Genomic DNA, 23,454 nt, shown 5'->3' with positions numbered 1-23,454 from the left:
GATTTAGGCATTCAAACCGAACAAAAAGAAATTGTAGATCATAGCGGGTTTCGGACCGCCGCCCACCACAACTATCTACGACGCTGTCGACTATGCTGCAAATGAAAGCAAAATTTTCTTGCATATATTTATTACATCGCGTTGCTGATTTTCCTCTGTAATGTTGTGAAAAACATTAAGATCATCCTGTTTCTAGCCATTAACGGCGTTCCGCGTGCGTTTTTCACTACGAAGCAGGAAGCAGAGTCATCCATTTTTGGGGTTCATGTGAACAGCGGGACAGTCGGAGCACAATCTGCGCTTACAGAGAGTGTGAATGTACACGATTTTTGAAATAAAAATTTCTTAGCTAAATTATGATTAAGAACAATTTTGATGGCTGTTAATTCATCAGAATGACTTAAAGTTTCATTTACAGTGACATAGTAATAAGATAGCGATTACATAATTTGGACCTGCTTCCAAGAGCAGAACAACAGCAGTTTACGAGAGTTACGGCTGCTGACCAATCATCACGTCTGTGTTTGTTTGCATCAGGTATATTCTTGTGATTAACGGAGTATAGAAGCAGTCATGGTAGCAATAGTGATGAAATGAATCCAGCCCCAGATCTACGATATTTCCGAACTGGGGCAAAAGCTTGATAGCGGTGCCCGCCCCACCCTCTCGAGCGTTTGAGATAGGACGTCAAAAATTTAATGAAATCCATTTTTCAAAAATATGTTCCTTTTGTAGCGCACATTCTTCTGAAGAGTTTGATATATAAAACATATATGTTCGATGAAATGCAAAACATTATTTGGACTTGCCGAAGTGCAATACCACGCCACTTCACATAGCATTCTTCTATCGCATATCACTGTATTTCGCTCTGTGGAATTCAAACGTGAATATTTTGAGGGCAAGAGTATGGAAATGGAAGAGGACGTACATGAGGATGAAATGGGAGATATATTACTGTGTGAAGAATTTGGTATAGCACTGAAATATCTAAGTCGAAACAAGGCCCCGGGAGTAAACGAAATTCCATTAGAACTACTGACACCCGTGGGAGAGCCAGCAATGTGAAAACTTTACCATTTGGTGAGCAAGATGTATGAGACAGGCCAAATACTCTCAGACTTAAAAAAAAAAAAAAAAAAAAAAAAAAAAAAAGTTACAATTCGAACCCCCAAAGTAAGTAGGCGTGGACAGGTGTGAAAATTACGGAACTATCACTTTAAAACTCACAGGTGCAAAATACTAACACGAAATCTTTACAGACGAATGGAAGAACTGGTAGAAGCAGACCTCGGGGAAGATCAGTTTGGATTCCATAGAAAACAGTGGATCACACGAGGCACTATTGGCCCTACGACTTAGAAGATAGATTAAGGGAAGAATAACCTACGTTTATAGCATTTGTAGACTTCGAGAAAGTTTTTGACAATGTCGACTGGAATACACTAAATGAAATTCTGAAGGTGGCAGGGGTAAAATCCAGGAAGCGAAAGGCTGCTTACAATTTGTACAGAAACCAGATGGCAGCTATAAGAGTCGAGGGGCATGAATGCGAAGCAGTGGTTGAGAAGAGAGTGAGACACAATTGTAGCCAGCCTCCGATATTATTCGGTCTTTATATTGAGGAAGCAGTAAAGGAAAGAAAAGAAAAAATTTGAAGTAGGAATTGAAATCCAAGAAGAAGACATAAAAACTTTAAGGTCGGCCGATTACATTATAATTTTGTCAGAAACAGAAGAGCAGTTGAATGGAGTGGCCAGTTTCTTGAAAGGAGGATAAAAGACGGACATGAACAAAAGCAAAACGAGGAGAACTGGATGTAGTCGAATTGAATCAGGTGATGCTGCGGAAATTAGATTAGAAAATGAGACACTTAGAGTAGTAGATGAATTTTGCCATTTGAGGAGCAAAATAACTAATGATGGTCGAAGTAGAGAGGATATAAAATGTAGACTGGCAATGTCAAGGAAAGCGTTTCCAAAGAAGAGAAATTTCTTAAAATTGAGCATGGATTTGTCAGGAAGTCTTTTACGAAATATTTGTCTGGCGTGTAGCCATATATGGAAGTGAAACATGGACGATAAATAGTTTAGACAAGAAGAGAATAGAAGCGTTCGAAATGTAGTGCTACGGAAGAACACTGAATATTTGATGGGTAAATCACGTAACTAATGAGGAGGTATTGAATAGAATTGGGGAGAAGAGGAATTTGTGGCACAACTTGATTAGAAAAAGGGATATGTTAGTAGGACACGTTAAGGGATCACCAGTTTGGCGGGAAAGTGCGGGGGGTAATAGTCGTAGAGGGAGACCAAGGGATAAATACACTGATTCAGAAGGATGTAGGTTGCGGTAGTTACTGGGAGGTGAAGAAGGTGGCACAGGATAGAATGACATGGGGAGGTGCAACCAACCAGTCACAACAATATATTTTGTAATGGCAGCCATCAAACCTATATTTAGGATAGTGGAAGTTAAAATGTCTTGTGGGATTATTTGTAAACAGTAGAGTAAGAACTCTACAGAAAATTTCCACTCTTCATTTCCCATTAGTTAATAACTTCCTTTTTGTGTCACATAAAATTAAATACAGGAGACATCAAACCAATAAAGACAAGTGACAAGCAAGACAGTACCAGTTTCTTCAATCCTTAAGTTCCAGCATTTTTTCCTCTCTGATCTTGCTACAGATTTACATGGCGTGCATTCCTTTCTGTGAAAGTTCGTCAAACGTTTTCCTACATGAAAAATTAAAATGTCATTGTCTAATACAGAAAAAGGTGCTAATACGAGTAGCATCCAAGACTGATATGGTTTCTCGATTTGATTACCTCTATTTTGTCACTGTCTGTTAGATAAAACGGAATAAGCAACACATTTTCCGCGCTATTCGGAGAGTAGAACTTAAAGCGGCAGCTAAGCAGGGACTGTACAACTGGCCCGTCGTAGTGTAGCGATCTGGCAAGAAATTGTTGTCGAAATTTCATTTGCTTGGATACACTGAAAAGATTAATATGTAATCTTTCTTACCTGTTAGTCGTTTATTTCAACTCTGGTAGTCTCACTCTGTAGATGTCGCTAGTAATTATAACAACGCTGATAATTCGCACACCCAATCAACCACATAAACAAACAGTGATTGGCATCCAGTCGTTCGAGTTTATTCGGTTCAGTTCGTACAGCGTCGTCGTCTTTTGTCTGCGGGAAAGATTTTCATTTCCAGACGCGATGGGGATTCCCTTGGCAGCGACATCACGTATTCTATGCACGCAGTCAAAAATCAACTTATGATTCATTCAAAAATCAATTTAGAATGTGTTCAAATACCACCAGGGATGCATTTCAAAATCATATGAATAATCGATCGAACGTGCGCTAGATGCTAGACGCTTTGTGAAACAAGGTTTTTTTCTTCAAGAACATGAATCTGGCGCATCCCGAAATTGCCGCCTGGGGCAGATACTCGGGTGTCGTACGTACCGCTAGGAAATATGGTCTAGTATATAAACAGCTTTATCTTATGATATTCACATTCTTATTTTCGAATTTAACCAAACAAAGAATATGCAAAACGCAAAACACACCATCTGATCGAAAATATACAGCCATCCATTAGTGGACATTAATACAACTCCGATGGAGCATTTTCAAAGATATGTATGTAATTTTGTAGTGTGTTTTAGTTTAGTGTTTCAGTTTTTTCTGCACTTTGTTAGTTGTAGAGTCCCAATTCCAATCATTAATAATGCACCGATAGCGCATCGTGTCCACGCATTGACAACTCTTGGCCAGTCCCTCACTGCGCCGCCATTACGTTTCACGTCTCTGCCGGTGTTGCTTGTATGGTTACACTGCTCCGTTTGTCGCTATGTCAGTCCCGCCGATTGCGAAGTGTTCTCAGTTATTCGGTTCTTATATGCAAAACAAAATCGTCCTAGTGAAATTCACCGGCAGATTGTCGAATTTTTTGGTGCAGGTAATAAATGATGGAAATGTGAGTAAATAGTGTAGGATGCTTAATAAAGGAAAGAAAAATGTTCACGATGAAGAGAGATTTGTATGGCCTACTGTCATGAATGAAGACTTGACACAAAAAGTTGATGCGGCAGTTCGCGAAACCAGGTTCTTCCTTTGTCCGTTTCGGAGCGATGTCACAAGAACGGTAACGAGTTCTTGAGTCAGATTGTGACCTGCGATGAAACGTGGATTGTGCATTACACTCCAGAGAATAAAAGTCAGTCCAGTGAGTGGCAGCATTCAAACTCCCCGACGAAACCACGAAAATGCAAACAAGAATATTCAACGCGGAAATTCATGGCCATTATTTTATTTTGGGACCGGAAAGGCATTCTTCTGTTACACTTTTTGCCAAGAGGAATGACAATATATGCTGAGAGGGACTGTGAAGCCTAGGCGTGATATTAAAAATCGCCTCCGGGGACTGCTGTCTAGCGGCGTCTTTCTGCTTCACGACCACGACAATGCTCGGCTGGTTTGTTGCTTCCGCGGGGTGGGGGGGGGGGGGGGGGGGCAAGGACCAAACGGTGAGGTCTTCGATCCCATCGTATTACGGGAGGATGAGAGGAAGAGAGTAAGGATGTCGGCCATGCCCTTTCAAAGGAACCATTCCGACATTCGCCTGAAGCGATTTAGGGAAATCGCGGAAAACCTAAATCATGACGGCCGGACGGGGGTTTTAACCGTAGTCCCCACCCCGAATACAAGTCTAGTGTGCTGAACATTGCGCCGTCTCGCTTGATGACAATACTCAGCCTCACTTTTCGGCAAGAAGAAAGACGCAGCTGGACGAGTTCCATTGGGAATTACTGGATCATCCGGCTTTCAGCCCTGCCTTAGCACCATCAGACTCGCATCTGTTTCCAAAACTGAAGCAATTTCTTGGTCGAAAGCACTTGAAAAATGATGTTATGTTGAAAGAAACTGTTACTAACTGGTTTGACGGTAAACAGCAGAGTTCTTTGATGCTGGGATCCAATGCCATGACTTGTCAAATGTGACTGTTGGAAAATGAAAACATGTTCATATTGTACTTTGTGATATAATTTATGTTCACAAATAAAGTTTCTCTTATTCCATTGCAAATCGGTTATTACTTTAAGAATGACCCTCGTATTACAAATGTATGGGATAATACACGTGTATTTTTACCCGTTCTTCTCTTTATATTGCCCAGTTTTGTGTCCACTACCCGTGGAGAAAGGTTGCTGTCTCCTATTTTCCCGGATTTTGCTTGTCTCTCTGTTTGGTTTTTTTGTGTTTATGTTTGTGAAGACACAAGTTTCAACTAATGTTTTATCATGCTTCGAAGAAATTGTAAGACTGTTGTCGGAAGTACTGATTAGTGACATAATGTGCATGATGTTTGATTTTTTTGATAACCTTTCTTAGTAATTCTGAGTAGTAGTAGTTGTAGTGTGCAACTAGCTCAGGATCCCTACTTACTCTTGCCAAAAGATACATTTTCCTTTTCTTTTCACAAGACACTTTAATCCCTCTAGTGAACCATTTTTCTTTCCCTTTCCTTTTTTTTTTTTTACATAGCTCTTTCGTGTCCTTGGTGATTAGCTTATTTTCTAATAGTGATATGACTATGTCATGGAATAGATTGAATTTTACGGAAGCATATGGTTCATTATAAATTACGTTGCAGGTCATCTTCTGTAAGCTGTTCTTAAAATGATTTACCTTTGACTGATCAATTTTTGTAACTGATTTCCACCACGGAGAATTCATACTGTAAGGCAGTTTGTTATAGATCCTCACTAACTGTGCATCATGATCAAAGGCAGCATTTGTTACTGATTAAACAGTTACTCGTATTTTCTTGCTTTGAGATTCCTACTGTCTTTATCCACCCTTGTTAGAAAGTTAATTACTAAGACCAAATTGTAGAATCCAAATAAGATTTCCAGATCGTTCTTCTAATAAGAATCCTTTAGAAAATCTACACTGAAGTCACCACAGGCTATCAACTGTTTGCTGCTGTCTGACAGATAGCACAATAAGGCATCCAGATTGCCCATAAACAGCTCAAAATTTCCCACTCACGATCTGTATATAATACACAACAGCCATATACAGGGTGTTACAAAAAGGCACGGCCAAACTTTCAGGAAACATTCCTCACACACAAATAAAGAAAAGATGTCATGTGGACATGTGTCCGGAAACGCTTAATTTCCATGTTAGAGCTCATTTTAGTTTCGTCAGTATGTACTGTACTTCCTCGACTCACCGCCAGTTGGCCCAATTGAAGGAAGGTAATGTTGACTTCGGTGCTTGTGTTGACATGCGACTCATTGCTCTACAGTACTAGCATCAAGCACATCAGTACGTAGCATCAACAGGTTAGTGTTCATCAAGAACGTGGTTTTGCAGTCAGTGCAATGTTTACAAATGCGGAGTTGGCAGAGGCCCATTTGATGTATGGATTAGCACGGGGCAATAGCCGTGGCGCGGTACGTTTGTATCGAGACAGATTTCCAGAACGAAGGTGTCCCGACAGGAAGATGTTCGAAGCAATTGATCGGCGCGTCTTAGGGAGCACGGAATATTCCAGCCTATGACTCGCGACTGGGGAAGACCTAGAACGACGAGGACACCTGCAATGGACGAGGCAATTCTTCGTGCAGTTGACGATAACCCTAATGTCAGCGTCAGAGAAGTTGCTGCTGTACAAGGTAACGTTGACCACGTCACTGTATGGAGAGTGCTACGGGAGGACCAGTTGTTCCCGCACCATCTACAGCGTGTGCAGGCACTATCAGCAGCTGATTGGCCTCCACGGGTACACTTCTGCAAATGGTTCATCCAACAATGTGTCAATCCTCATTTCAGTGCAAATGTTCTCTTTACGGATGAGGCTTCATTCCAACGTGAATTTTCACAATCAACATGTGTGGGCTGACGAGAATCCGCACGCATTTGTGCAATCACGTCATCAACACAGATTTTCTTTGAACTTTTGGGCAGGCATTGTTGGTGATGTCTTGATTGGGCTCCATGTTCTTCCACCTACGCTCAATAGAGCACGTTATCATGATTTCATACGGGATACTCTACCTGTGCTGCTAGAACATGTGCCTTTACAAGTACGACACAACATGTGGCTCATGCGCGATGGAGATCCTGCACATTTCAGTCGAAGTGTTCGTACGCTTCTTAACAACAGATTCGGTGACCGATGGATTGGTAGAGGCGGACCAATTCCATGGCCTTCACGCTCTCCTGACCTCAACCATCTTGACTTTCATTTATGGGGGCATTTGAAAGCTCTTGTCTACGCAACCCCGGTACCAAATGAAGAGACTCTTCGTGCTCGTATTGTGGACGACTGTGATACAATACGCCATTCTCCAGGGCTGCATCAGCGCATCAGGGATTCCATGCGACGGAGGGTGGATGCATGTATCCTCGCTAACGGAGGACATTTTGAACATTTCCTGTAACAAAGTGTTTGAAGTCACGCTGGTACGTTCTGTTGCTGTGTGTTTCCATTCCGTGATTAATGTGATTTGAAGAGAAGTAATGAAATGAGCTCTAACATGGAAAGTAAGCGTTTCCGGAGACATGTCCACATAACATATTTTCTTTCTTTGTGTGTGAGGAATGTGTCCTGAAAGTTTGGCCGTACCTTTTTGTAATACCCTGTATATGCATCGTATGCACGCAGCGCTTGTGACGTCAAGATGTTGCGCATATACTATCTTTGCTGCCCTTGCTGGGCCCCTCAGCCTCGTAGCGCCATCCTTTTTTACGAGAGCTGCTTGCAGACTCTCAATCAGCAATAACGAGGCAGCTTCAAAGCTGGAGCGGAACAATGGGCTCGTGTGCTGGCCTCCAGGGAGTCGTCCGCGATCGAAACCCCGCCGCACAAAAGAAGCAGATGCCGTTCTAGCGTTCTTTGTTCTCGGGCAATTCGCAGGTATTGTCCAGTTATGAAAAGGAACTCTCAGATGCCCCGAGAGGATCGAGCATGCATGCACACTCTCAAGAACCCCACTGCGTCCGAAAGACACTCGACGATTTTTTTTTTTTTTTGGCACCACGAGAAAGATTCACGAGACTTACGTGAAAGAATGCACGTGATGTTATTTCAGACCAAGAGAGACAAATATAAGAGTTTCGTAACAGAACAACCGAGCGAGGTGGCTTAGCGGTAAGAGACAGGACTCGCATTCAGGAGGATGGCTGTTCGGATCCCACTCTGACACCTAGAACGTTTCCTTTGGAAAGTTTGTGCTCTGTCTCTGATGACTTCGTCGGAGACGTGACGTCAAACCCTAATCCTTCTCCCTCGTAACAGAGTGTGTAGTCTGCCGCGAAGAGCACATTAGTCAAGAAAACATATATAGATTGAACTGAGACCCTTGTTGGTGTAGAGTCAGTTTGTAACATAATTTCTGCTGCTTGATTCACTTCATACTAATAAAGTCTAAGACAACAAAAAAAATGAAATAAAATAAAAATGACTCACCGCGAAGGAATAATCCGAATGGGACGGAAATGGGTATTGTATCTACAAGAAAAATTTGAGAGATATTGGAGGATTTATTCAAGAGAAAGGGCTTCACAAATTGAGCAAGTCAATAACTTGTTGGTCAACCTCTGGCCCTTACGCATGCAGTTCTTCGCCTTGGCATTGATTGATACAGCTGTTGGATGTCCTGAGGGATATCGCGCGAAATTCTGTGCAGTTGGGGGGGGGGGGGGGGGGGGGCTAGAAGGTCGACCTGCCGAGCCGCTTGCAAGAACCTGCCCATAATGCTCCAAACGTTCTCAATCGGGGAGAGATCCGGTGACCTTGTTGCCCAAGGTAGGACTTGGCAAGCACTTGTCTTGCTGAAAAGTTAAGACTGGGGTAGCTTGGAATGAAGGGCAACAAAACGCGGCGCAGAATATCGTCGACATATCACCGTGTTGTGAGCCGCGGATGCCAATCAAAGGTGACCTGCTATGAAATGGAATGGCACGCCAGACCATCACGCCTGGCTGTCGGAGTGTATGGCGGGCGACAGGCAGGTTGTTGTCCCACCATTGGCTGGGGCGTCTATATACACGTTCTCGCTGGTTATCAGGGCTCACTTCGAAGCGGGAATCATCACTGAAGACAATTCTACTCCGGTTCCAGGCCGAATGTACCCGACACCTCAGCAGACGAGCTTTTTGGTGTACACTCAAAGGTATTCGGCGCAAGGAGCGGCGTGAACTCAGTCCCATTTCTGTCAGCCGCCTATTAATGGTCCTTGTGGCCGCTGAAAACACCAGTTGCCCGACGGATCGATGATAATGGTGAATCCGGGGCTGTGAGTGCCTCTCTGACGGTTGCTCAGTCGTCTCCCTAGGTCGACCGCTTCCTTCTTGACGCTGTGCTCGGCCGTTTTTCACCCATTCCTGCCAACATCGTCGAGAAGACCCATCGTTCCTAGCCAAATGTCGAGCAATTCGTCGATTACTCCAACCGGCTTCTTTGAGCCTAACTTCGTGTCCTTTCTCAAAAGTGACATCGGGGTGTATTTGTCACGCTCCTGTCTGAGAGAGACATTTGCTGTCCAACTGAATACACGGAACGAAATTCACAAAGGCTTTGTGTCGTGATGTCGACATCTTCCCTGTTTACTATCCCTGCCCGCTACGCGGTAATACTGCGCTACGGCGACACACACTTCATCCGTCGGCCGCCAAAGCTTGCAATGTTGCATATTCAATCAGTAACTGTATGAATATCAATTTCTGATCAATTTTCGTAGCTCCTTCGTAGTGCACCGTCGTTTTTTATTTTTAATTTTTTAATTTTTTTGTCTTTGAGAGCATTTAAATACCACAACGCGTTTCGGCACCACGTTGCCAACATCAGATGCATTACATTCAGTTGTGGTGAGGTTGATTTTCTGGGTGTGCCAGTGCTGTTATATAGCGAAATATAGCCATTTTTTTGGAAATTTTGTTGTTTGCCGCCGGCCGGTGTGGCCGAGCGGTTCTAGGCGCTACAGTCGGGAGCCGCAAGACCGCTACGGTCGCAGGTTCGAATCCTGCCTCGGGCATGGATGTGTGTGATGTCTTTAGGTTAGTTAGGTTTAAGTAGTTCTAAGTTCTAGGGGACTGATGACCTCAGAAGTTAAGTCCCATAGTGCTCAGAGCCATTTGAACCATTTTTTGTTGTTCGCCGCACAGAGCACGGTAACAAACACATCGGAACTTAATACTCATCCATTAATTGGCACGAAAACCGACCACTGAGGAGAAGTACATGCAGCATTTCTACGGCGAATGTCAAAGAAGTGCGCGGCGGCGGTATAGGAATGTCTATCATGATTGTCGCTGTCCGTCGCGCCACACAATTGCAACGAATTGTTAGGTCATTACTGCGACCAGGCAACTTCAACGTCAGTGGAAGAGTGCGAAGACTGCTACTGACAGACCTAATTAAGAAGCTGTTCTGGCTACGATACTAATCAGACTGCGAAGTGTCACGAGACTTTTTGCCATGGAGTGTGGGAGCAGTCGGATGAGTGTCATTCGCACCTTGCATCGACGCAAATTCCGCCCGTATCATCTGTCACCATATGAGGCACTTGGAGAACATGATTGCGTAGGACGGAATTGTTCAGTACAATGGACGGCCAGATCCCTTGATTTGACTTCTGTTGATTTCTTTCTATGGGGATCACTGGAAGAAGCAATCTAGCATACAGCCCCAACTACGCCGGACGATGTTAGCCGTCGAAAAGTCACAGCCTACAATGGCATATCATGTAGTCACTTGCTTCTCTGTTTAAAAATTTGATTCCGCCAAGATTCGAAAGCAGATTCACCACGCAGCGAGCGAACACACTACCAAAGGGAGCCACACAAATATCTTCTTTATTCTGGCACATTCAAAGTGGTCGGAAACTTCAAAGCCGATTTTCTCGAACACTTTTGATAGTTCCATCGAACTGCTTTGGGGAGGTACATTTGAGTACTGATCTTCACGAACCACAAACATAAAAAAATACCAAGATGCGACTGCCATGTAATCCCCTTATTGGTAGCATAGGTCTGTCTTGCTGCGTATGACGACGCAGCCTGCGTAAGGTTTCAACGTCAGTATTAGCAAGCGCTTTGTCACTGTGACTTTTGAATGCAGTTACGAAAATTATACTGTTCCATTAAAACAAAAACCGTATTTGTTTCAATATCTCGGTTGATACCAAAGTTTAGCGCATTATCCATACAAAGCGTTGCCAGCTCTTCAGTATACTGTCAACTGCGGGAAACCTCGTTGCGGTATCTGGAACCACCCACGAAATAAAAGGAGTATTACGAATTAAAAGGGGTGTTACGTCTTACTTGAGTCACCCTGTTGCATACCAAGTTACAGTCCTTAGGTACTTGCTTGTAGCCAAATAGTGATATGAAAGAGGACTTACAAGTAAAGTCAGTTCAAGGGAAAGTGCACTATATCATTGAAGGGAATGCCACGCAACAAGTTACTGAAACTATTTCTAGATGTTGCTCTACGTTTGGAGTTCTTGTCAAAAAGGCATAACAGCGGACAGCAAACCAGTGCAGATACAACCTGCTAGGATAGTAAAAGGGTGGTGGTTCCAACACAACAGTGTAACTGAAATGCTTGCAAAACTCAAATGAAAATATTTGGCAAAAGGCGACGTTGTTTTTGCGAAACACCGCCGTATACAATCAGAGAATCGGCATTCGACATGAAGTGTTTTGCTACCATTGTCGCATACTTTTCGCTGGGAGCTCAAGAAAAAGAAAGGGAAGACACGTGCACGTACAGAGGCTTCTCCCTCATTCAGTACGCGAATCTATAATGGAACAGAAAATCGGTAATATTGCTACAAAGTATCCTCCGCCACACACTGAAAAGTGCTTGCGGCCTATTTCACGTCGCTGCAAAAAGTTTCCAGACTGAATTAATAATTAAGATGGTTTAATGCTTCAGTTGTTCTAGAAGTTCCCCCTCCCCCCTTCCACGTCCAATCTTATCGAGTACAACATTCAGAACGTTCATACAACAGTGCATGAAAGTAGTTCTTTCAGATGCTGTTACATTCGGGCGTCACATTTGCACCTTCTTCGATTTTGGCGAACCATCAGAGACCCATTCTGAGCTTGATCGTTTGTGCTACCAGAGACTCATTCTGAACTTAGTCGTTTTGTGCTACATTTATATTGATAACACCAGGTCTCGTCAACCGCGATGGTTTCTTCCAGAAAAGAAAGATCCACGTGTTTGCGTTGCAGTCAAGTCGCAGCAGGCGTCGACACGTCATTGTTTTTGTTCGGGAGTCGAGTAGTGCGAAACAAACTTTGCTTGCACTCTTCTGTTCATAATATTCTGGGGAATATCTTGGTTTCGAGATATTCAGTTCGTTACAATACACACCAAAAAAAGTTTTGCATCACCTCGGTTCCCAGAGTTGTGGAACCTGTGCTGAAAATTGGAATAGAGATCAACATAAACATCATTTCCGCCCTTCCTATTGCTCATGAAAATCACACATTGCATGTTGTACCACCATGCAGTGAGACCTTCAGAGGTGGTGGTCCAGATTCTTGTACACACCGGTACCTCTAACACCCAGTAGCACATCCTCTTTCACTGATGCACGCCTATATTCGTCGTTAGATACTATCCACAACTTCATTAAGGCACTATTGGTCCAGGTTGTCCCACTCCTCAACGGCGATTCTGCGTAGATCCTTCAGAGTGGTTGGTGGGTCAAGTCGTCCATAAACAGCCCTTTGAAATTATCCCAGGGACGGGCGATAGGGTTCATGTCTGTGGAGAGCATGCCGGCCACTCTAATCGAGCGATGTCGTTATCCTGAAGGAAGCCATTCACAAGATGTGCACGATGGGGGCACGAATTTCCGTCCATAAAGACGAATGCCTCGCCACTATGCCGCCGATGTGGTTGTACTATCGGTCAGAGGATGGCATTCACGTATTGTACAGCCATTAAGGCGCCTTCCATGACCACCAGCGGCGTACGTCGACCCCACATAATGCCACCCCAAAACAGCAGGGAACCTCCACCTTGCTGCACTCGCTGGACAGTGTGTCTACGGCGTTCAGCCTGACCGGGTTGCCTCCAAACGCGTCTCTGACGATAGTCTGGTTGAAGTCATATGCGACATTCGTAGGTGATGCCAATCCTGAGCGGTCCTTTCGGCATCTTGTTGGGCCCATCAGTACCGCGCTGCATGGTGTCGTGGTTGCAAAGATGAACACCGCCATGGACGTCGGGAGTGAAATTGCGCATCATGCGCATCATGCAGCCTATTGCGCACACGACGTCCTATGGCTGCACGAAAAGCAATATTCAACATGGTGGCTTTGCTGTCAGGGTTTCTCAGAGTCATAATCCGTAGGCAGCGGTCGTCCACTGCAGTAGTAGCCCTTGGGCGGCCTAAGCGAGGCATGTCATCGAGAGTTCCTGTCTCTCTGTATCTCCTCCATGTTAGAGCAACATCGCATTGGTTCACTCGGAGAGGCCTGGACACTCCCCCTGTTGAGAATCATTCGTGGCACAAAGTAACAATGCGGACGCGGTCGAACCGCGTTACTGACCGTCTAGGCACTGTTAAACTACAGACAACACGAGCCATGTACCTCCTTCCTGGTGAAATGACTGGAACTGATCGGCTGTCGGACCCCCTCCGTCTAATGGGCGCTGCTCGTACATGGTTGTTTACATCTTTGGACGGGCATAGTGACATCTCTGAACAGTCAAAGGGACTATGTCTGTGATACAATATCCACAGCCGACGTCTATCTTCAGGAGTTGGGAACCAGGGTGTTGCAAAACTTTTTTTGATATGTGTACATTCAGATGTGTGGTACAACGACCTTGCACACTGCAGCCGCACACCCACTTCATAACACTGCCCGCTGACAGCTAACTCGTTGTTTAAAATTGTTAGTTCAAACTGCCACCGCAGTTACTGCGCTGATGTCACTAATACGACAGGAATGAAACAGTCTCGTAACTTTGTGGTCGGATAGAGTACACACTGTGTGAAAAAATATGTCCTAATACCTCTCTTCGTGAACATCAGTGTGGGGTGTGTCCACCCTTTGACCTTCTGATGAATTTACTGTGAACGCTTTCAGTGACCTGTCTGCATGTCTGTGATGGAATGGCAGCCCATTCTTCCTCGAGAGTCGAAACCAAAGAAGATAGTCATGTTGGATGCTGGTGTATGGTCCATTGGGTTCAGGTGGTGACTCTGCGTCGGCCAGTCCATTCCAGGAATGTTATTGTCCAGAAACCATTGCCTCCCAGATGCTGCTCTATGGCACGATGCATTTTCATGCTGATACAGACAACTGTCGCCTCCAACTGTTCCTCTACTGTAGGCAGTGCTGCAAAATGTGTTCATATCCTTCCACTTCTAGCATTTCTTACGGGAAGTAAGAGGACCACATTCTAACAACGAAAAACGCCCAAACCATAACACCACCTCCCCGTATTTCATTGTTGGCATTACAAATGACGGCAGGGAAGTTCTCCGGACTTTTTGTCAAATCCAAACCCTTCCAACGGTTTGCAATAGAGCATAGCGTGATTCGTGAATCCAAATCACATGTTTTCAGGCATCTAATGTCGAGTGGTGTCGCTCTTTACGTCATCCTACGCGTTGCCTGGCTTCGACTGCAGAAATGTGCGGCTTCTCCGGAACTACTGGATCATTGTTCACCATTCTTGTTTAATTGCCCACGCGCAGGCATTGTGTCAGCTCTACTGGGGATAGCTTTTAGTAAGTCGCAGGTGATTTCTTCCGATGATGTAATGTGATGTTTTTACAAGCATCCTCCACAGCCCTCGACGGTCTTAGTTTTCAGGACTGCATGGCCTTGGTTTCGCAATTCAACTTCCACAGTCGACATGGAGGGCTCGAAATGTCGTTGACGAATTTGTTACTGAGCTGGCATCCAATGACTAAACCACGTTCGAAGTCACTGAGCCCTCCTGCCCGACCTATTCTGCTGTCACTGATTCCCTACAGACAAACAATACTCTCACCCTCCTTTTATACTCTCCCAACATCTAGTAGTCGATTTCGGATGATATAGATGCCGTATGCTATTGATCAGGTAGTGTCTGAAGTTGAATGATGTTATACACCGAAGAGCCAAGAAACTGGTACACCTGTCTAATAGTGTAGGACCCCGCGAGCAGGCAGAAGTGCCGCAACAGGAGGTGCATGGACTCGACTAATGTCTGAAGTGGTGCTAGAGGGGATTGACACTATGAATCCTGCAGGGCTGCCCATAAATTCGTAAGAGTACGACGGGGTGGAGATCTCTTCTGAACAGCAAGGCATCCCAGATATGCTCAATAATGTTGACGTCGGGAGAGTTTGGTGACCAACGGCAGTGTTTAAACTCAGAAGAGTGCTTTTGGACCCACTCTATAGCAATTCTGGACATGTGGCTTGTCGCATTGTCCATTTGGAATTTCCCACGCAAGGCACAATGGACATCAATGGGTGTAGATGATCAGACAGGACGCTTACTTACGTGTCACCAGTCAGAGTCGTATTTAGACGTGTCAGGAATTTCATATCATTCCAACTGCACATTCTCCACGTTTCTCAATAACCGTACATGTCCTTCCACTCGATAAAATTTGAAACGAGACTCGTCCGACCAGGCAACATGTTTCCAGTCATCATCAGTCCAAAAAAATGGTTCAAATGGCTCTAAGCACTATGGACTTAACATCTGAGGTCGTCAGTCCCCTAGACTTAGAATTACTTAAACCTAACTAACCTAAGAACATCACACACATCCATGCCCGAGGTAGGGTTCGAACCTGCGACCGTAGCAGCAGCGCGGTTCCGGACTGAAGCTCCTAGAACATAATCTGCAATGTCTGTGTTGGCGGACCCAGGCGAGGCGTAAAGCTTTGTGTCGTGCAGTCATCTAGGGTACACGGGTAGGCCTGCGGTTCCGAAAGTCGTTATCGAAGATGTTTCGTTTGACTGGTTCGCACGCTGACACTTGTTGATGGCCCAGCGCTGAAATCTGCGGCAATTTGGGGAAGGGTTACACTTCTGTCGGGCTGAACGATTCTCTTCAGTCGTCGTTTGTCCCGTTCTTGCAAAATCTTTTTCTGGCCGCAGCTATGTCGAAGATTTGATGTTTTACCGGATTCCTCATATTCACGGTACGTCTGTGAAATGACTGTACGGGAAAATCCGCACTTCATCGCTACCTCGGAGACACAGTATCTCCTCACTTGTGCGCCGACTCCAAGACGACGTTCAAACTCACTTAAATCTTGATAACTTGCTATTTTAGCAGCAGTAACCGATCTAACTGTGGTGTCACCGCCAGACACCACACTTGCTAGGTGGTAGCTTAAATCGGCCGCGGTCCATTTAGTACATGTCGGACCCGCGTGTCGCCACTGTGTGATCGCAGACCTAGCGCCACCACAAGGCAGGTCTCGAGATACGATATAGCACTCGTCCCAGTTGTACGACGACATTGCTAGCGACAATACGGACGAAGCCTTCCTCTCATTTGCCGAGAGACAGTTAGAATAGCCTTCTGCTAAGTCCATGGCCACGACCTAGCAAGGCGCCATTAGCCTTACCTACTTTGAGAGTTATAGTATAAATGTCTCAAGAAGAAGAACGATGTATACAACAATAATTAAAAGTTAAGTATAAAGCAGCTACGTACTTTTCTTGCTACCATTCAATAGTTATCCTGTTCCAGAATTCACGCCCGTCTGCGTTAGATCGCGTGCCTATCGGCCCCCTTCAAAATAACACTGTGTCGGCACTTCTGTCGACACATCACTAACAACTGCTGCTGGCACTTGTCTTATATAAGCGTTGCTGACGGCAGTGCCATATTCTGCCTCTTTACATATTGAATACGCATGCCTTTACCGGTTTATATGGCGTTTCGGTGTATTTGATACCGTCACGCATTATGGCCTTCCTATGCTAGTTACCAGCTTCTCTAAGTTATTTAGTAAACGTTCGTGTAAATTTGAGGGTTAGATAGACGTATGATGGGACCTATCTGAATGCTTTCTCTAGTGCGACGGTCACCAAGACCCGAGTCTTAGACTTTCGTTCGTAATGCCCTACAGTGCGGGCCTCCCTGTAACACCTCTCTCGCAATCTTCCAAACTTCACAGCTTCCAGCAGATCTTGGTGGATCAAATAGTGGAGCGTTTTTCATGAATGGCAAAAAGCAAGATCACGATCCTGGTACTGATCATTCCGTGCTGTCAGAATTTCCACTTGGCACTTCACTCATCTGAGGTCAATATTTACGATGACGCGAACCAGAATTTCGGTGTAATAAATGTACTGCATCCTGTAATTGTGATACATGACGTTAAACCAAGCATTCCTCTTTTCATTTTAGGGATTGACACTAAACAGCTCTTCCTTTCCGCTGTTACTGGGCAGCATCGTTCGCACGCGTTAATCAAGTTTGTGTGTAAAGGAACACCTTTGGTAATTAACTGAGGTAAGTATTAGTGCTTTTTCTTCTTTGTAAACGACCTCATTGTCACTGAAACTTTGGGTGGTCATTATGGTTAAAAAAGAGACAATTCGAGGGTTACAATATCCGACGTTTTTGCTCTTCTGAGGATGAGCCTGCACCTCTTTTGTAATTAGAGTATCTTTACATTTCGCAGAGGAGACTGGTACTTTTGATGTAGTTCCTGTCTTGTGGATAGCTGACAGGGACTAACCGATTCATATACCACTAGTTTATAAGGCAAATACAGCATATTTCGAAAATTTTTGTGTACGCACCTAGAGCTGACATCGGTGGGTAATTTATTCTCCGGATATTAGCTGCAATCAAGTGAATGCAACATCAGTCTCAAATGTGCGAAAGACTCCTACTACAATAACTGTATAATGAATGTAGTCATTACTAGGGTAGGACGTTCGAACACCTTCTGCAAACCATCATCAAGAGTATTAGAAATATTATTGCGAAAATTGTTTTATGGTTTTGTTATAGACGTGAGTTACGTTCAATGCTTCGCGCTTCAATTGTGTTAGATAGTTGGTAGTGCGCCAGTGAATACTGTTCAACACGATGATAATAAATATGAGTCCTAAGTGGAAGATAAATCGTGACGTTCTTTCGGATACGTGTTCGAGGTCCTCAAACATCATTTAGCATTTTAAAATGCGACTTTAGGTCGCCCCACGCGATGGTCACAAAATGATTTAGCTGCCGAGATGAAAGTATTTTGCAATAACGTGAGAAGCAAAGTATTGAAGATGAATTTTTTTGTAGAGACATTTGTAAAGTAATAAATATTTTTCAATAAAATAGTGTATTAACAGTAACATCAAACTATATATTAATTTGTAAATGTCTCTATTCATAAGTAAGTGACGTTGGGCCTGGTATACACGACAAGTAGCATGTAGCACCCGTTACTTTCGCTTATGGCGGGAACGAAGCGTCGTGGCACATAACACCACAACCCAATAAACGTAAGTGAGCATTTCTAATCCTTCATCATTTAACAATGGCCCAAAATCCACGGAGATACGTCGAACCAGGACCCACACCCGGTAGCATCACAGGTTACTTGTGGTCAAATGATTCTTACGATAACCTAAACTGGTTCAAACGGCTCTGAGCACTATGCGACTTAACTTCTGAGGTCATCAGTCGCCTAGAACTTAGAAGTAATTAAACCTAACTAACCTAAGGACATCACATACATCCATGCCCGATGCAGGATTCGAACCTGCGACCGTAGCGGTCGCTCGGCTCCAGACTGTAGCGCCTAGAACCGCACGGCCACTCCGGCCGGCGATAACCAAAACTGATAACATTCAAAAGAAATGAAAGAAATTACGATCTAGACCGTACATAAATAAAAAGACCTTTCGATTCCATGTTGCCAAAATTTCTTATAGCACAATGATTACATCTTCTATTGTTTGTTCCTATGACATATCTACTATTTACGCAAAATAATTTTAATAAAATCATTTACATTCAGTTCTTCTATTCTTCCATTGTTTAGATGGAATTTGGATTATATTCTAATCTTAAAATTTCTTCAGAATTCGGATGTCTGTATTCAAATGCATATTAGTAATCATATAATAACAATAATCGAAGTGTTCATCCAGTAATCATAAAATAACAAACATTTGTCTGAATTCAACATTTTCATTTTGCGGAATACTTATGTGTTAGTATTTGACGCACTTTTTCTTTTATCTCTTGAATAGTACAAACTACATTTGTCAATGCTTCTGTTACCTTTTCAGTTTGTTTATCTTTAGTCTTATTAATATGTTCTAAACGTTTTCATTTATTCATAAATTTATATTCTGCATTAGCTCTGCTATTAGGTAATAATCCATGATTATTACCTAATCTGGTTTCTGGTTTGTTAGAATATAAAAGGAGTGAATGTAAACAGCTTTCATTGATGAGTTTAGCTGATTGTTTATTTCCTCTTAGGGGTCTACGAGACAGAAAACTTTTAAGTTTCATAAATTTCTTTATCTTTTCCATAATGTTTTTAGTGTTTCTCGTACTCCAAAGAAGACCGACTAATATCTTCCTAAAGTTGGGTAGCAGCTTTTGCAGGAGCTGCAGGGAAAATAGTCTGGCTGATAGACAGATCTGGACTTGTAACATTAGCCGTCATTGCTTTGCTATGTTTGTACGGAGAACTGTTGAAAATCTGACATTTCCTGAGGACGTACGTGGTTTAGTGGTGATTGCATCCCGCTGAGTAAAATATACCACAAGTAAATTGGTCCCGCAAATGATTATTCTGGAACTGGAAATTAGAGAGGTAAGGTCGGTATTGCTGTTCCCGAATTTGTGGATAGTGTGAGACGTACGGAGGCGTTCATTGTGGGTGAGGAGGAGTGGAAACTTGGTGAGGTGGTAAGACGCGGCATTCGCTCCCATTCGATAATTTCGTGCTGCGTCACTATGGTACCAACACAGTCAACATGCGTACTATGAATTATGTTTTCCCAACTTCTCGCTGTTCGCTGCGAATACTTTATGGAGAATAATGTGTTGCAGGGCACCGCCGTGTGTGATGTGTGTGTGTGTGTGTGTGTGTCTGTGTGTGTACTCGTGCGGGTCTGATGACGCGTGCGTGGTGAGGGCGTCGTCGGCGGGCAGGATGGCGTGTGATTAGGCGGGGGTGCAAGAGGGCGACCGGGGCGTCCCGGCCGGAATACAGATCATCCGCCGTTATCACACGCGCCTCGGAGCACGGCCCGACCGCCCTTACGTGCCTGATTGATTGACTGGCTGATTGATTGATTGGCCGGCCGCCGCCGCTGCGCTGAATGCCAACGATTCGGCGTGGCTCACCCGAGGCCTGTGGCGGTTTGCACACCACGCCCCATCTGTGTTTGCTGTTGCCGTCGCCAGAGGACGTACTCGGCTACCGTATTGCCAGTTGTCGACAAGCAGCAGCTGCACATATTTCTAACATTAGCAGCAGATCGTAGACTTAAAGTACTAGAATACAGGGAATTTCAAAGTGAATATATAGGGTGAGTCATTGACTATTGCTACCTAGAATAACTCCGAAAGTACGATAGTAGCTGAAAAGTTTCTGTGGCAGTTGTTGCATGGGACAATAGGGACCATAGTGTATAGTTCGATTTTTGCTGCAGGGTGGGGTCGCGTCAGATACATGAAGGTCAACCTGAAAGGGTCCTGTAGCCACCTTTCATTAGTCCGGTAGCCCATTTTCACTAGCACTTCTCTTTCTTTTCCTTGTTTATCTTTTCTAATAACTCTCATAGTGGTGTGATTGAAGGAATGTGGTTGTGTGTCACGCTGCTAGACGGTGAAGTAGTCTGCTGCAAAAAGTCCGCGATAGTGATACAGATTCAGCAGCAATTGTACGGAATAGCCAACTCTCGTAGTGGTCTAGTAGGCAAGGAGGTTTGCGCTACTTGTGAGAAATCTACCTGCGTTAGGTTGGTGGCGGAAATGGCATCTTTGCGTTTTCCGGGCCACGCGGAGCGTGGAGGAGGCTGGAGATGAAAAAGGGAGGCAGTCTGCCGCCGGTACGGGAAGCGTCCACAGCTGTGCCCTAGTCGAAGAAGGGTGAGTTAGACTGACCGCGTGGTGCGTTGTTACTTGGCGAGGGGAGAGCTGTTAGCTTTTGGTCTCGCTTTTCAACTCTGAAAGATTGCTATGCCTTGTCGCAGCAAGGAATCCAAAACTTTGGCAGATTTTTCTTTTAGTAAATTTCTATAGCAGACTTGGATCCGCCGGAAGAGCGCCACACAAAGGTGTCGATAAGAAGTGAGCACTCGCTTCTGTATGAATGTCTGTTTGCCTTCAGCTGTGCCTGTAGAAGCTTCCATTTTTTCTACATAGTAATAGCTTTGCCTTCTCGTAAATTTTCCTTGCTTTATATATCTTTCGTCCGTGGGGAGCCGACCACGTGGTTGAACATTAGAGTTTGTTGGGCTACCGTCATCACTAACCGTCCGGTCTCATGTTTGTTGTAAAGAACGTTAACTGTTCATGATTGTGTGATGTGATATTGTTGCAACTTGGCCACGATACTTAGAAATTGCGTCTCCACAAACCACGTGGGCACGCGGGTGTACTGCGAAACGTGTACCGTTTAACAAGTTATTGCGATCAGTTATCAGGCAACAGCAGTTGTATGAATGATTCACACCTATGATTTTGGGTGTAGATTATAACGGTGTATGTATCGATGCTTTTCTTTAATGTTTTAGGAATTAATGTTATCAGGAATTGTGGAAATTGCGTCTCCACAAACCACGTGGGCACGCGGGTGTACTGCGAAACGTGTACCGTTTAACAAGTTATTGCGATCAGTTATCAGGCAACAGCAGTTGTATGAATGATTCACACCAATGATTTTGGGTGTAGATTATAACGGTGTATGTATCGATGCTTTTCTTTAATGTTTTAGGAATTAATGTTATCAGGAATTGTGTACATGCCTCACATCCATATCTTAGGAATAAATGACTTTATACACAATTTTCTCTTGCATTCCGAGGTTACGTTTTTACACCTAAGCCACTCACCTCATAGCTTTCCTGTTAGCACATCCAACGCGTTTCCTTACGCACAGGTCCAGTGATTAATTTCCCCTTTTATTTTAAAACAAATGCTTTAGATTAAGTCTTATTTTCAGGTGTGTTGCTGGGAGCTGATCTTCTGCACACTGTTCATGCATGTACTATTTTATTTTAAATGGCTTATTCTCGTGGACAGTGCACGGGAAATACTATTAATTACATCGCATCCCCTATGAGCGATATCACGACGTACGTATTTTTATGAGTTTTTGGTCTGTGATCAAATTAATTTATTTTCCGATTCGGCCAAACCTTTGATTAGTTGTATGGTTAGAGTCAGTGGCGATCCTAATCTTCTCACGTTAATTTCACAATCAATAAGCATTTCCATTCCCACTCTTAACGTAATAACCCGTAGAAACAGGTTAGTTACAAGCTTTGATTTTAAAATGGGATACTATACTTTGGTACTTATTTTCTGATAGCGGCCATCGAGACGAATCCAATGATGTGTAACAGTAAGGTCTTTGAAGGTCAACAAAGATCACAAAAGTGGCATGAACGTCCTTTTACAGAAGGTGTTCGAAGTGATGACCATTGGTATCAATGTAGTGCTGCAATCTTCTTATCATAGATTGAGTGGTATTCCTTATCACTTCGGGACTTATCGAAACACATGGTCTGACGATTCTCTCTCGTATATCGTGCAAATAGTAAATATTCGCGAACACGTCGTATCCATCTAATGTGCCACTCACATGTAAACACTATTCGACGGTTTCGCAATACAACACTAATAGGAACGGTAAGACTAGTATCGTCGAATCAAGCGAATGTGAATGATGTATTCCATCGAACAACAAGTTGACATGCTTCTCATATACGGAGAATGACAACGAAATTCAGTGAGAGCTAGATTCTTATACACTGAAAGATATCCTCAACTTACTGACCCTACACGTCGTACATTTAAATATGTGTGTGATAAATTGAGAAGAACTGGATCTTTAATGCATCAGAAACATATCCAGCAAAGGAAAGTTAAATATTTGTGTGATAAATTGAGAACAATTGGATCTTCAAAGCATCGGGAACATATCCGCTAAAGAAAAGTAGCTAGGGAGGAAACGGAAATTGGTACTCTTGCCACTGTTGTTCGAAATCCTTGTGTTAGTTCACGTCAGATCTCAAGGGAATATAGCGTGAGCCAGAGTAGTGTTGTTCGTGTTCTGCATCGCCATAAAAGTCATCTTACCATATCAGTCTCCAGCAAGAATTAACTGGTACGGATTGTATGCGTTGCATTCAATTCAGCCGATGGGCTCAACTTCAGATCCGGAGGGATGGCACATTTATTAATTCGATT

At 43.8% G+C, this 23,454-nt stretch overlaps 1 protein-coding gene across 3 annotated transcripts in view; it reads left to right on the top strand.

The window, feature by feature from the left end:
* Positions 1-23,454, top strand: part of LOC124797878 — a 238,443-nt gene that overhangs the window by 69,953 nt on the left and 145,036 nt on the right. For 2 of the 3 annotated variants that reach the window (XM_047260974.1, XM_047260971.1), the window contains exon 2: positions 17,422-17,526. The exons of the other annotated variant lie outside the window; for it this stretch is intronic. The gene's annotated coding sequence lies outside the window, so the exon portion shown is untranslated. The remainder of the gene's footprint in view (positions 1-17,421; positions 17,527-23,454) is intronic. 3 annotated transcript variants of the gene reach the window in all.

Source organism: Schistocerca piceifrons, chromosome 5, assembly GCF_021461385.2.
Source record: "Schistocerca piceifrons isolate TAMUIC-IGC-003096 chromosome 5, iqSchPice1.1, whole genome shotgun sequence".
NCBI lineage: Eukaryota > Metazoa > Arthropoda > Insecta > Orthoptera > Acrididae > Schistocerca > Schistocerca piceifrons.
The sequence above is the reverse complement of the archived record's forward strand: the minus strand, read 5'-3'. Positions and strand labels throughout refer to the sequence as shown.